The sequence below is a fragment of the Suncus etruscus genome, chromosome 18, assembly GCF_024139225.1.
Source record: "Suncus etruscus isolate mSunEtr1 chromosome 18, mSunEtr1.pri.cur, whole genome shotgun sequence".
NCBI classification, from domain to species: domain Eukaryota; kingdom Metazoa; phylum Chordata; class Mammalia; order Eulipotyphla; family Soricidae; genus Suncus; species Suncus etruscus.
The window spans coordinates 32248166-32263836 of record NC_064865.1 but is presented as its reverse complement, the minus strand read 5'-3'; positions in this window follow the sequence as shown (position 1 = coordinate 32263836).

Here is a 15671-nt window from a genome sequence, read left to right as displayed (position 1 = left end):
ATAATAAAATGTGAAAATTACCTTTTCTCTGTATTATGCATATACATTTAATTATAGGTCAGAAAGGATTTTTGGGTAAAATTGTATTAAGGAGGCCAGATCAGAGGGAAGTACTTTGTGAACTCTGCTTTTGGCATGAAAATTGGAAATCAGAGAGAGAGATGAAAAAACTGGAGCACACGTCTCGTGTGCATACAGTTTTAACCTCCCTTGTGTGGTTCCCCGAACTCTGATGTATATGGAGCTTGGTGGACCACAAATATTTTTCTTTATTGCCCATGGCAATGCTTGGCCTGATAAAGCATTGAATTATCCAGCTAGACTGACATTCTATCACCTGGGTTTAATGTGATAAACGAGGCATCAAGTCCTTTTCTGTTGGAAACAGCCTCCATCCCTTTTCCTTAGTTCCTTCTACCCTTCTTAGTCCTCCCACCCAATTAGAAATGCTAGTCTTACTAATTTTGCCAAGTGCTGGTGCCTTGGTTTTCTCCCCTTTTACTCCCCTATAGATTACTATCCTTCCCCTCTGCCATTCTCACACAGCACCCTCACTTTATTTTATCATCTCCTTTCTCTCCATGCCTGTCAAAATCATCAGTATTCTGTGCCCCTCCCTATCCTGAAACAAATAATTGTACAAATTTTACATCTTCTGGAGTGAATTGAAATCACAGGGTATTTCTGTGAATGGGGTAAGTTTCCTTCTATAACCTTTCTCAAATCCACCCCATCCCTTTTCCCTCTAATTCCAGAGTGGGCTCACTGATTCAGGAAAAGGGTTGTTGGCTTTCTTGGGAAAGCTGGAGGGCTGCTTGAACTTCATAGAATGATCTTCCTTTTTGAATTCAAACCCAATTAGTATGAACTTCTAGGCTCTGGCTCTAGCACTGACTGGCCGGCTTTCATCTCTTCTCATTATTTCTTCACTTTGGAATTAAGTGACTGAGAGTCTCCAAGGGCTCTCTTTTGAGCCCATGAAACTAGAAAGAGATGGCAAGTTGGTCATCAAAGGGATCTTTGCAAATTCCTTACAAGTTGAATTGTTTATGGCCTTATCTTAGTTTATCCACCTAATCTGTAAAAATGCCACACCTGTGACTTCTGCCTTTATTCATGTTATAGAATACCAAGTCTAAACTTTCTTCTGCTGGTACTAGAGCTGGAAAGGGAAAGACTGGACTGATGTCAGTAGAATTGGGAACTCTGGTGCTCAAATATATCACAGATTCCTGATAGCCTGGTCTATGCATAAAGATCACTTACCCCTCTGTATAGGTCTGATCTGGCCAATGAAGGCCACAGTCTATATTGCTAGTCATATCAAACAACATAAAAAGAAACAGGTCTGGAAACTTCTCAGTGATAGCTTCTTATAGACTATTGCTTCTTCATTAGAATTTCCTTCCTGGTTCTCTGGAATGTGAAGAGTTCTATGCTGTGCCTCTTGAATTTATCCCTGATTTCTCTTTTTTGATGCTCATATATTTTGAGTTTTTTTTTTTTCAATATTTTAGTGTTGTCTGGAGATTTTCTTCATCCCATCTTGGAGCTTACCAATATTTTCTTTAGCTAAGTATCTCTGCTACTGAGATTTAGATATAAAAAAGTAGGACTGAAACAAGCTGAGTCACAGACACCCTTCCCCTTGCTGGGGTCCTGAATTAGAGGATGAAATATTATTTCCCAACAAAGAGGGCTCTGATAAGATGCTCAGTTTCAGGACTTGTTGTGGAATGGAGCCAAGGCGGGAGAAAGGTACTTTTTCCTTTGCAGTTGTCCTGACCAGTGAGCTACTACGGTTAAAAATAGAGTGGTAGTGGCTGAAGTAGCATCTTTTCTTCTCTGGAGGCTATAAGAAGTGACTCTTGCTCTCTCCACATGCCCATGAAGGTGAAGGATGGCACACTGAGATAGAAACTTCTCAGTGATTTGGCTCCAAATGTTACACATTGTTGAGCAGCCTGTTGGGTGAGGGTAGGGAACACTCTTCTGCAAAAGAAAGGGATGGGTTTGTGGGATGGCTCTGAAGGTTGAGGAAAGTTATTAGAAATTTTTACACATATATGAACCTTCCTAGGGTTCTAGAGGGTGGGGTTTACTTGCAGCTATGTTTAAATTTTGGCGTTCAGGCTAATAATGCATAAATATTGCAGTGTTGCTTGGGTCTGCAGTACTTGGTGATGGGCAATGCATATGGTGCTAGAGATTGAACTCTGGGCCTCACTCATGCTGGGGATTAACTCTGGGTCTCACAAATACAAGGCATGTGCCTTACTCTTTTGTAAAATTTCTCTGACCCTATATATATTTTTTAGGGGCTACCTTCAGTTTTGCTCAGGGACCTGAGGCCAATCCTAGTAGTCCTTGAGGCAAGACAAGCAGTATTCAAGACAGAACTCGGGGTGTCCCATATACCATGCTACTGCTTCAGCACTCGAGTTGTCCCCCCTCATAACACCTCCAGGTATAAGTAAATTACTTATTGAAAAAAATCTTATCTTTTGTAAGGAAAGTGATAAAGTTGATAATCTTATTAAAATGTTCTTATTTGTAAAAATAAAAAAGGTAATATTCCTCTGTTGATTTTACCTCCCCAATTAAAAATGAACAAAAATCTTTACTGGTTTTAGTAATGCAAAATATTGAGAATGCTTTTTTTATGAGCTTAAGTCACCTTTATTCATCCCTTTTAAAACCTCATACAAGTATATTTATTCTTCTGCTCAGCATATATTTGATGACTTATTATATGCTTAGATTTATGGTGCTACCTAATTTACTTTCTTTTCTTTAGGTAATCTTTTTCATGCTGGCTTTATTCTAGCCTTGCAAATTTCTTGTTAGTGGAGATGTTATGATTCAGATAGCAAAATGTAACATTATTACTAGCTGGTTAGGTTATATTGTCATCAAGACATTAAGCTGAGGAAAGGATTGGGCTGTTTATTAGCTATCTACCTCCAACTGGGAATAAATTTGTTCTGCAAACAAAAGAGGAAAGATGTGATGAGAAAAATTTAAATTATATGTAGGTAATGCTGAAGTTGGTGCAGGTAAAATTATAGATGCATTTTTTCGTGGGATAAAGATTGGAGATGAGGTTGGATCAGGGACTCATAACTGGCCTAAACCTAGGGAAGAGCTGGTCATCTTACCGTGGCTATCTCAGAAAAACACAAAGAGAGAGATTGATAAAGGAGAACCAATGTCCTTGATTGTCTTAGGGAGCTCAAACCATCACCTCTAAGCTTTGGTTCATTAAAATTCACTTTCTCCAGCCTGTCTAGAGTACAGGAGGGGGTTGTGTGGGGAGGAGAGAGATTTGGGACATTGGTGATGGGAATATTGCACTGGTGATGGGTGGTGTTCTTTACATGACTGAAACCCAAACACAATTTGTATGTAATCAAGGTGTTTAAATAAAAAAAATATATAAAAAAATAAATTCACTTTTCCCAAAGTGAAACTACTTGAGTTTGATTGAAGTGCCCATTGTTTCCAAGGGCAGGAGTGAACCACTATCAATATACCTGATATCAAAACCACTATCAATGAGCCCAAGGGAAGTGTCATTTTCTGAAGCTTTCTGTGGATCTTGGCTGTGCCTTCTGCCTATAACTTCCCATTTTTTTCCATGTGAACTCTGACTGGCTGACTCAAACACATTATATGCTTCCTCCTCCCACATATGAGCAGATAAGTGACCCCCCTGCTTACTTTATCATTTTCCCTTTCTATAAAGAGACACTTTTTAATATATTTTATTTCATCACAGAGAATATAGTTATATACCTTTGAGGTACAATCTTGGACTTTTTTGTTGTTGTTGTTGTTTTGTTTTGGGGCCATACCCATTGACACTCAGAGGTTACTCCTGGCTATGCGATCAGAAATCGCTCCTGGCTTGGGGAATTATGTGGGACATTGGGAGATTGAATCACAATCCATCCTAGGTTAGCGTTTGCAAGGCAAATGCCCTACTGCTTGCACCACCACTCTGGCCTCAGAAGTATGTGAATGTGGGAAATTCCAAGGACTTTGGAATCCTAGAAGAACTAAAATCCAGCTCAATCACTTTTGAAGATCTCACTGTGTTTGAAATTAACCTCTTAGAAAAATTCTCGTGAAAATTAATCACAGTGAATACTAAGTACTAAGTACTTAGTCTCTTCCTGCATAGGTTTTGGCTCAATAGAATCTGAGAGCTTCCCATTTGTAACACCATGTGGTGACCCCTGAGAAGAACATTTAAAACTGTCATGCAGAGAAGTTCATTCTTCCTTTCTAACACCCCAATTTCCTTCTAGGAATTGTATTTCTCCACTGTGAACTAAGTCAGAGAAGAATAATGCCAAAGGGACAGTTTTTAAAAAAAATCCTTTGCCCTTGATTCCCAGGCTCCTGTAATATCCTAGGTTGTCATCAATCTAGACAGTGAATTCTGAGAGTATACTAAATGTGCCATGGACTTGTGTTTTCTAAAGTGCATATAATGAGATCTGAAGCTCCAAAGTGATGGTATAAGGTGGTAGTGTTTTAAGAATAATTAGGCTATAAACCTGACCACGAGCTTACCAGAGTTTCTCAATGACCCGGTTTCCTTCTCTGCTCTCCACCTAGAAGATGCAAGAAGATGTTGGTTTGAAACTAGGGGAACATATTTACCAAACATCAGTTCTATCCTCATATTGATCTTGGACTTAGCTTTAGAATAGTGGGAATTAATGTATATATTTAAACCACACAATTTATGTTTTCTTAGTATAACAGCTTGAACTGTTTAAGGCAGGATTGTGGAGTGGCTAGTGACACATCAAAGCTATAGAACTATTCTGAGATGGCTGTTCTTTGGGAACCAGGTTGCCAAAAGTTTTGCCCTCAAAATATGTCTTACATTTGCCATAAATAGTTTCATAGATCCAGGTACCTTAGGTGATACCCCTTAACTTCATTCTTCAGTCATAAAATGGCATATGCACTCTGAGTTGGCTACCTATTACTGTGTGAACTATCATGGGATCAATTTTCTTATAATTTGAGGAATTTAAACAATAATAGTAATTTCTTGGCTCTCATTGTTTCTGAATATGAACTACATGTTCAGAAGATTTTGGCTTAGGTGATTACTAGAGTTTTCAACATGTGGATGTTTCACTGGGACTAGAGAATCCACTTCCCTGATGACACTACCATGGACTGCCAAAGTGGCTCAGTTCTATTCACATGGAACTCTTTAAGGACACCTGAAAATAATTGATCCCATGATAGTTATGTAGCTGATTCTTGATGTTATCATGAAGTGGTCAAATTAAAATGGCTGTGAGCTTGGAGCTGTTCTCTGCCAGGAAAATCAATAAAACCCTTCTTTTGAAGTTGTTTCCAAATAAAAAAGACTAATTTTCATATTGGTTATTCCTATCTGCTTTTGCTCCCCAGCTGCCTAAAGTAGGAACATCTCAGCAAAGTTTGAATTAATGCAGTTTAATCTTCTTTCCCTAAATCTTGGTAAGTTCACAATACTTGTTAGCCATTATTTCTCAGTACATTCTCGCAACAGACACTTTTGGACAGGCATAACTAGACATGTGACAAATAAGGAGATAAGGGAGATACCTGGTCACCACATGTTACAGAGGTACAGTGCAGATCTGCATTTATCCATGAGTCTACCTTTAACTAGTTGAGGGACTTGAATGAACTGCTTCCTATCTATTTGCCTTAACTCTGATTCTTTTAAATATCCTTCAAATCAGTGCAATGGTAGTTGTGTCAGTTTGCAGAAGGATCATATTAAAAGAAACACTATATTTAAAATACACAACCTGGTACTTGACATTTAATTAGCACTCAGAAAATGTGAGTGTTCTCAAGCATATTAACTCAGACATGACAGAGTTTGTATATGAGTAATTTCAAAGGGCTTATTTATTGTTTGTTTCATTTTGTTTTCTCATTGGTTAGCAATTTATTGGTGCTTGAAAACAAGGGAAACCCACTCTCCTCTGCCTCCTCCAACCCATCTCTCCATTCTTCCTTCTACTCTAGCATTTGTTCTTCCTCCTCCTTCCAAGTTATCTTTTATACTATTCCAATATTTGAGGAATTTCAAGATTTTACAACTTGAAATTCCTCAAATATTGGAATAGTATAAAAAATAGAAAAACTGTTCAATAAGTACTTGTTAACTCTATAGAAAATCAAGTCGTCCATGTTGATAACTGACTTCTCATTATGTGTGTACATAAATGTGAGCCTTACAGAATCTGATTTAGACCTTGGATAAAGTCATCTAGAATTCAGTTTGTTTGTTTGTTTCTTTTTCTTTTTTTTGCTTTCTCTTTTTCTTTTTTATCTTTTTTCTTCTTTTTCTTTCTTCCCTTTTCTTTTTCTCTTTCTTTTTCCTCTTTCTTTACTTTCTTTATTTTCTATCTTTTATGCTTTTTAATTGTTATTGCTTAATTTTTTAAAATTTTAGTTAAGATGTGTGATTGCAATGGTGTTGACTTTATGGTTTCAAAAACAGCTTTGGATGTGCAGTTCTGCTCAGATGAAAAATAACTTGGACATGTGAGCCCTCTTTAAACATCAGTAGGAAATGACAACATCCATTATCTTCCTAAATTTTTTCTAAAGAGAAATTAGGATTGAGAGGTTCAGTGATTTTTCTAAAAGAAATCCTGGACTCAAATCCAATATTACTGGTTCTAAACCTGAATTATGTTCCACTCAGTTGGAAAGGTCTATCCCAATAACATCCTGGTTAATTAATTCATTATTTACAAAGTTATCAAAAAGTTGAGTTTTAGGCATATAATATTTTCACACCAATCCTACCACCAGTATCAACTTCCAGGACCAATGTTCCTGCACTTTATCATGCCCTACGCTCTACTACCATCCTCTGCCAGCCACCTTGACAGGTACATTACAAATTTTTGTGTTTGTAGCATAAATATCTCAGTTTTAGCATTGATTAAGATTGTATGTACTTTGGATATATAAATATACCACTCTTCCATATCACCAATATAAATGAAGCTCTGAACTCTGTCCCCCCATTTCATTTCTTTCTCATCTTTTTTCTTCCTGCCTTGATTTCTTTTCTTCTCTGTCTTTTTCCCTAAGATCTGGGGCCAACAGTGATCTAGGCAACCTCCCCTTACTATTTTACATTCCCTTATCCAGTTATTCTATATATCAAAGATAAGTGAGATCATCCTGTTTCAACAGAATATTTTGATATGATATTCTCTTTTCAGTCTTTTACTTTGAAGAAATTATGTAAGAAGCAGTAGAATCCAGAGTTCCAATGAATTCATCCACACCCCACAATATTGACATCTTATTAATGATAGAGCAATATAAAAAAAAGAAAATTAGCATAAGTATCATAACATTAACTAGACCTCAGATCTTACTTGGTTGTTTCATTTCTGCAAGCACTTTTTTTAAGGTATGTTCTTACACATATGATCTTTCTATTATAGGCACACATATGTGTATCACTAATGCCACATCAAAATGCTTTTTGCTTTCCATCAGCAAACTGTAAGTTAAAGATTCACCATGAGCAAGACCATGAGCTTTATCATTTTTTTAGACCTGGCTTGCCTCTGAGTTACTGTGACACCAGACAGGATCAACACCACCTTTCTGAGACTGTTTCTGATTCTTTATAAAATGGTAATGGAATGACAAAAATAGTGATCTCTGGGCATCTACTCGTCACTCTTGGTTCCTCTTGGCTCCCCTTGCCTTGTTTCAAAGCTTAGATGTGACCATTGCCTGAAGAATATATGCACAGTGTTCTGCTGAGAACAGTGTTTGGTGTCAATGCCTTTGGACTTTATGACTCAGTCACTGGAGCAATTTGTTCACAGGAAAAACAATAAAATATTAGGAGAGCCTGCATATGAGATTCTCAGTGCATAATCTTTACTTTCCAGCTTCCTTCTGTACAGCATTAGTCTGTGATTGATCTATGTAGGTCTTTGTCCTTAGCCTCATAACCTCATTGCCAGATACTTCACTTTTTCACTCCCCATAGATGCCAAGGAAGGGAAGTTCCTCACAGGTCCAACCAATGGGAACAAAAACCTTTACAAAGCTTCTCTCCTTCTGGCATCTTCTTGTCACCCTTGGCCCCTCCTTCATCCTACTGACTTGTTTCATTATTTATGTATGTTTTTGAGCCATATCCACAGTTTTTAAGACTTACTTCTATTATGCTGAGTGAAATAAATCAGAGGGAGAGAGATAGATGTAGAATAGTCTCATCTATGGGTTTTAAGAAAAATACAAGACATTTTTGCAATAATCCTCAGAGACAAAAAGAGGAGGGCTTGAAGGTTCAGCTCATGATATGAAGCTCACCACAAAGAGTGGTGAGTGCAGTTAGAGAAATAACTACACTGAGAACTATCATAACAATGTGAATGAATCAGGGAAGTGGAAAGCCTGTCTAGAGTACAGGTAGGGATGGGGTGGAGAGGAGGGAGATTTAGGACATTGGTGGTGGGAATATTGCACCAGTGAAGGGGGGTGTTCTTTACATGACTGAAACCCAACTACAATCATATTTGTAATAAAGGTGTTTAAATAAAGATATTTAAAAAAATAAAGACTTACTCCTGGCTCTATGCTTGGAGATAAATCCTAGTGCTTAAAGGGACTGTATATGGTGCTGGATATTTAAATGGGTTTGGCCACATGCAAAACAAGAACCTTACCCACTACACTATAACTTTGCCTCTATATTAAAAAAATTAATTATCAAGACCAATAGGTGCTGCATGTATCATGAGACCACATATAGAAATAGAGTGGGAGAAACTATTTACCCAATACCCATCAGATAAGGGGATAGTCTCCAAAATATACAAGGCACTGACAGAACTTTACAAGAAAAAAACATCTAATCCCATCAAAAAATGGGGAGAAAAAATGAACAGACGCTTTGACAAAGAAGAAATACGAATGGCCAAAAGGCACATGAAAAAATGCTGCTCATCACTAATCATCAGGGAGATGCAAATCAAAACAATGATGAGATACCATCTCACACCACAGAGATCGGCACACATCACAAAGAATGAGAACAATCAGTGCTGGTGGGGATGTGGAGAGAAAGGAACTCTTATCCACTGCTGGTGGGAATGCTGTCTAGTCCAACCTCTATGGAAAGCGATATGGAGATTCCTCCAAAATCCGGAAATTGAGCTCCCATTCAACCCAGCTATTCCACTCCTAGGGATATACCCTAGGAACACAAGAATACAATACAAAAATCCCTTTCTCACACCTATATTTATTGCAGCACTATTCACAATAGCCAGGCTCTGGAAACAACCAAGATGTCCTTCAACAGATGAATGGCTAAAGAAACTGTGGTATATATACACAATGGAATATTATGCAGCTGTCAGGGGAGATGAAGTCATGACATTTTCCTATACACGGATGTACATGGAATCTGTCATGCTGAGTGAAATAAGTCAGAGGGAGAGAGAGACGTAGAATAGTCTCACTCATCTATGGGTTTTAAGAAAAATAAAAATCATTTTTGCAACAATCCTGAGACAATGAGAGGAAGGCTGGAACTTCCAGCTCACTTCATGAAGCTCACCACAAAGAGTGGTGAGTGCAGTTATAGAAATAACTACACTGAGAACTACCATAACCATGTGAATGAATGAGGGAACTGGAAAGCCTGTCTAGACTACAGGTGGGGGTGGGGTGGGATGGAGGGAGATTTGGGACACTGGTGGTGAGAATGTTGCACTGGTGAAGGGGGGTGTTCTTTACATGACAAGCCTAATCACAATCATATTTGTAATCAAGATGTTTAAATAAAAAAAGTTAAAAAAAAAAAAGAAATATAGTGGGCAGAGGGTGAATAAAAAAACCAGCTCAGTGGCTCTTTAAAAAAATTTTTTATCAGGGCCCGGAGAGATAGCACAGAGGTGTTTGCCTTGCAAGCAGCCGATCCAGAACCAAAGGTGGTTGGTTCGAATCCCGGTGTCCCATATGGTCCCCGATGCCTGCCAGGAGCTATTTCTGAGCAGACAGCCAGGAGTAACCCCTGAGCAATGCCGGGTGTGGCCCAGAAACCAAAACAAAATTTTTTTTTTATCTAAGAACCTATATAGCTTTATTCATTGCCACACTTCTTGCCTGTTTATATATGCTTACATATGAACACCAAGCCTCAAGAAATTACCTAGGATGGCATAGACTGTAAGATGTTGATGTGTCTTGTTAAGACATGGTACTTAGAGAGGATCTAAAAGACTTGGGGTGATGGGAATAGTCCACCACAGACTATGTTACTAGCAAATGTGAGCTGGAGTATTCTATAGGATAGATCCTCATAGGGACCTGGTTTCCCCTTTATAACTTGTAAAATAAATGCATTGACTGTGCTTTTTCTTCATCTACCATCACTCTATCCCCATAGGTATATAGAGGGAGATAAATTTAGTCATCACATTTATTGAAAACTGTCCCTACCACAGGTAATTTAGGGGAAGTACTCCCAAAGATTTTTAGAGTCAGTGATTGAAAATTAGGGACCTATGTTGTACAGGATTATGACTATGTAGGTTACCAAATCAAGGATGGGGGCCTATAGAACTATACTTGGTGATTCTTGGGGGACAATATGGTCCTAGAAATTAAATCATGTGAGCCACATGCAAGGCATGTGCCTGATCACTGTACTATCTCTCAAGCCTGTTTATTTTTAATTTATATTTATTTATTTATTTATATTGGTTTTGGGTTTTTTTGGCCACACCCAGCAGTGCTCAGGGGTTTCTCCTGGCTCTACACTCAGAAATTAGTCCTGAAGGCTTGAGGATCAGCTGGGATGGCAAGGATCAAACCTGGCTCTAATGCATGTAAGGCAATGGCCCTACCCACTGTGCTTTCACTGTGGCCTCAGTCCATTTTTATTTTTAAACAACAGTTTTGCACTTGGGGAAATTAAGACTTGAAAAGGTTAACTGACAAGATCAACAGCATACAACCAATGGATTTAGATTTGTGTTAGGTCTGTTTGATTTCAATTCCACTGCTCTTAAACAATAGAAACTGTATGAAATTGAGAAAGAACCCAATATCATCTTTTAAATTAAAATTTTTAATTAAAAGTTTTTGGATTACAGTGCCATTAATAATGGTTTCTCATGTACTTAATTCTAATATCACACCACCACCAATGTATACCCTTCCTTACTAAAAACAAACAAATAAACCAAGAATTCTCTCTTCCGAGCCCATCCCCCAAAATCAATTGCATGAATCAGTTCTCCCATTAACTTGTCTTTAGATAGTTATTGCTACATTGCTGTGTATATTTAAATCTCACACATGAGAGAGATCATTTTGTATCTATCCCTTTCCTTCCCCTAACACATGCATATCTGAATTGCTTAGCACAGCTAAGTAAGAATAAAAGGACTGTGTAGAAGACCCCCTCCCAATTATTTATTCAAAAAATATGCACTATGATGGAACTTATCCATTCTATATAGATAACTGTTGCATCAATATTAAATCTCCTGAATTTGAGAATTCTAGTGCTATGTATAAGAATCCCTCTTTTTCTTATGAAATATACATGAGGTTCCAAGGGGGTTAAAGACACTGATTATATTAAGAAGTCAGAGACTGTATTGTTTTTGGTTTCTTTGTTCTCTTACTCAGAGAAAATGTTATTATTTTTGAGTTTTCTTCTAGAAATATTCCATGTGAATTGACTAGATATGGTCATGCATTTCTTTTTCTTACACTTCCGATATTCTTAATAATGACTCATAATGAATCTCAAATCTTTCTATAATCAATTCCCAAACATTTATTCATATTTTCTTTAGTTAAATGATATTCCATTGCATGCATGGATAATAAATTGTTGAATAAATTAGAGAATATTTTGTTTGTTTACATCTCTACCAGAACAAATACTTCTGCAGTGAATAACTTTATACTTATATCATTTTGCATGTATGTGACTATAGTTGTGACAAAATAATCAAAAATCAGAGAAATCATTGTGAAGGGTTTCAAGAGGATGCAGATTTGAGAATCAGGATATTATTCACCCATTGCTCTCTGCAGTGTTTGTGTATTTGTTTGCATTTTCTCCAGTATCCCTTCCTCTACATTCTGCTATATCTGAGAGGGTGCCAGACCAGGAAGGTGGAGTGAGTTACTGGGAAATGTTCCTCTTGCTCTGCTTCCTGGGCATAAGCCATATTCCTGCCTTCTCATACTCTACTATTTTGAAAGATATTCAAAGAAAGTCATGACTTTTTCCTCTGAATAAAAGGTGCTGTTTTCCCGAAACAAAAGATACACATGTATCTTTTTTATAAATGATTTACTCTCCAAACATCAATGAATCCTAAGATCCTTGGAAGACTCCAAAAGATTACAGATGCTCATGGTGAAGGCCACAGGAATTAATTAAATGTTAATTTTATTAGACATGTTCTGTACATTGATAACTGAGAACCTTGCTAAGTGCCTCCCAAGGATGATCTCATTGAAACTCCCAGATAACCCTGCAAGATGCCCACTGTCAATAATTAGATAATTCTTTCCCGAAAGTACACAGTTGTTGATGTGTACTGTACCTAGAAAAATGGTAGGATGGTAGTACTATTTATTCCAATTTATAGTCAATCACTATCACAACTCTTAGAAGCACAACTCTCCTTTTTCCTTTCAAGACCCCTCTCACCTCCTCCTTGACTTATATCTAACAAGACACTGCTTATTCCAATTTTTTATTCCTTTACTGACACAAACAATCTCTCCTTTGTCTCATTTCTCCAAATTTTAAATACCAGATGTTCAAAGAGACCGTATTTATATTAGTAAATAATTATAGCTATGTGAGACTTTCTGTGACCTTAACAGAATTTTATATTTATCTATTTTTTGCTTTTGGGCCATAGTCAGTCATACTCAGAGCTTGCTCCTGGCTCTTTGCAGATCACTCCTGGTGGTACACAAGGTCCTGATCTGAATGATGAAATGGTTGTTGGCTCCTGTATACTGCTGCTTAACAAACACATCTGGTTGTATTCTTTTCATTGCGACTCTCTTATCCTCTTGTGTTTTATTAAGTCTTTGTTTCATTGTTTCTTTGAGCTCTTTCAACATCCTCAACATATTTACTCTAAAGTCCTTACCCAAAAGGTTATATAGTTGGTTAGTGCTTGTTGAATTCTTAGAACTACTATTTATGCTCATTAATTTGGTGTGTTTCTGTCCTGTTTTCCCATTGCACCTATTGTAGACTGGTGGGAGGCTCTCCAACTCTCCTTTTGTGTCCCTCCATTGCCACAGAACTCTTTGAACTAATTTGTTGGGCTTTTTTCTGTTTTCTGTTGAGGTGGTAGATGGAACCATGTGGGTTTGTCACTGGTTCTGAAACAGGATATGGAGAAAGAAGTATCCCTTGCTTTTGGGCAGGGAAAATGTCTGCAGAGTCCATGGAGCTAGGGTGTATTTGGTTGCATGCCTAGGCCTCACCTGTATCAGAACATGAAATGAAGTTCATGACTCAGCTCTTGTAGGGTGGTTTTTTGTGGACAGGGGAAGTATCTGCCAAAATATACATTCTTTAAGAGAATAGAAATTCCTGGCTCCGGTTTTCTCCAGTCTTGGGGAAACTCCCACACTATATGGTTCCAGTGCATCTTCACAACTGGGGGCAGGAAAACTGGTTTAGATGTTTAGTAATTACTGTATAAATAAACAAATGAGGTGGGGATTGAGAGGGAGAGAGAAGGAGAAAAAAGAAAAAAAATCTATGGGTATAGAGTGCTATGGTTTTCATTGCTTTGTTGGCAGAATGGAGGCTGTCGTTATTCACTGATACTAGGTGCTATCATTTAAAATATATTCTTAAGCCCTACAACAGATATGTATAACCCCAATTTTAGGTAAGGAGAGGAAGACAGATTGTTTACACAATTTATTAGAAGTACCCAGAGCATTTTCCCCTGTATGGGTCAGCCTGCCACTTGTCCAGTTCCTCCAGACAGGGGCATCTATGGGATATCATTTGAGTTTGACTCAGTACTCCTGTGTACCCATTTGTATACTCATTGTTATTAGGAGTTCTGAGAAACACCGTCTCTGCCCACAGATTCGTGGTACCTACTAACTAGGTAAATAAAGCAAGTCACTTGGAGTCACTTTGTTAGACCTGGAAACCAGCAAATATGGCAATCACAGTGGGGATACATATTTATTGACTGCTATGACTGGAAGTGGAGTGAGGGGAAATTTAGAAAAATAGTGGTGTCTTGGGGTCTATATATGTATATGAGGGGGAGGTCTTGTAGAATAAAAAATTTCATGGGAACTAAGGAGTGAGGAGAGGTTCTACTGTCATGAAGAGCATTCTAATAATATACATTGAATTGCATACCTATCCCATGTCTCAAACCTCAGATTGCTTTACCACCCTCTGAATATTTCCTGGGGGGATGTCATGTAAGTCTACAAAAAGAAGAAGGCCCTTTGGGGTTGCCAGGGGACTCTTATCAAAACCAAGTCTACTAGTACCTTGACTTTCCAGTTCCTAGATATGTGAGAAACAAATGTTTGTCATTGCAACCTGAGCTTAACAAAACATCAACAAAACATCAACCTGAGTTCAATTTGTTTTTTGCAAGAAAAGGCAAATGAGTATTTTAGACCAATACTTACCCAATACTTTTATTGTTTTGTTTTGTTTTGTTTTGGGGCCACACCCAGCAGTGCTCAGGGATTACTCCTGATTCAGAAATAGCTCCTGGCAGGCACTAGGTGTCATGTGGGATGCCAGGGATTAAACCTGGGTCCATCCTGAGTTGGAAGCATGCAAGGCAAACTCCCTAGGGTGGTATCACTCCAGCCATGCTATCCATGCTATTACTCTGGCCTCACTATCTGCCTTTTGGTCTGACACCTTCCCTCACAGAAAAGCATTTCAGGAAGAGATGAGCAGTGATGTACAGAGAAGTGAGGTACAAACAGAGATACTGAGAGGAGAAGGGAGAGGATAAGAGAGAGAGAGAGAGAGAGAGAAAGGAGAGAGAAGAGAGAGGAGAGGAAAGAGAGAAATTAATTACAAGCTTCTCCAAAGGGGGAGAGATTTAACTGTTTAGGTTTAGGTGCAACTATTTTGGATATCCCAGAAGTAGAACTTGCAGTGTGAGAACTGGTAATATACTGAGTATATCAGGATGTGCTGGTCATTCTCACTGTTTGAATGCTACCCAAATTGTGCTGATTTGTGGGAGATGTGCTTTAGACACAGCTTCCTCTCCTTTTTTAATCTTGCCATCCCTTTACACAGGAAAGCAAAATTTTCATGCCTTAATGGCTGAGGTCCTTGTAGAGGAGCTCACCTCTCAGACATCTTCCTGCCACCAGGTACATCAAACATGTTACCTCTTTCTGTAAAGAAAGTGTACCTTAACTTTGGATGTTGGCAATTCTCTCTTCAGCATAGTCAAGTGTCTCTGAGGTGATGACTATTTCCCCCAGTAAATTTTCTCAGAAGACTTCTTATGGGGTGCTTTGATCTCTTCAGTTATTAGGTGTTTGTATTAATGTCACAGGAACCTCACAGTATTGTATTTTATCCTGAACATGTTGGCCCTGCC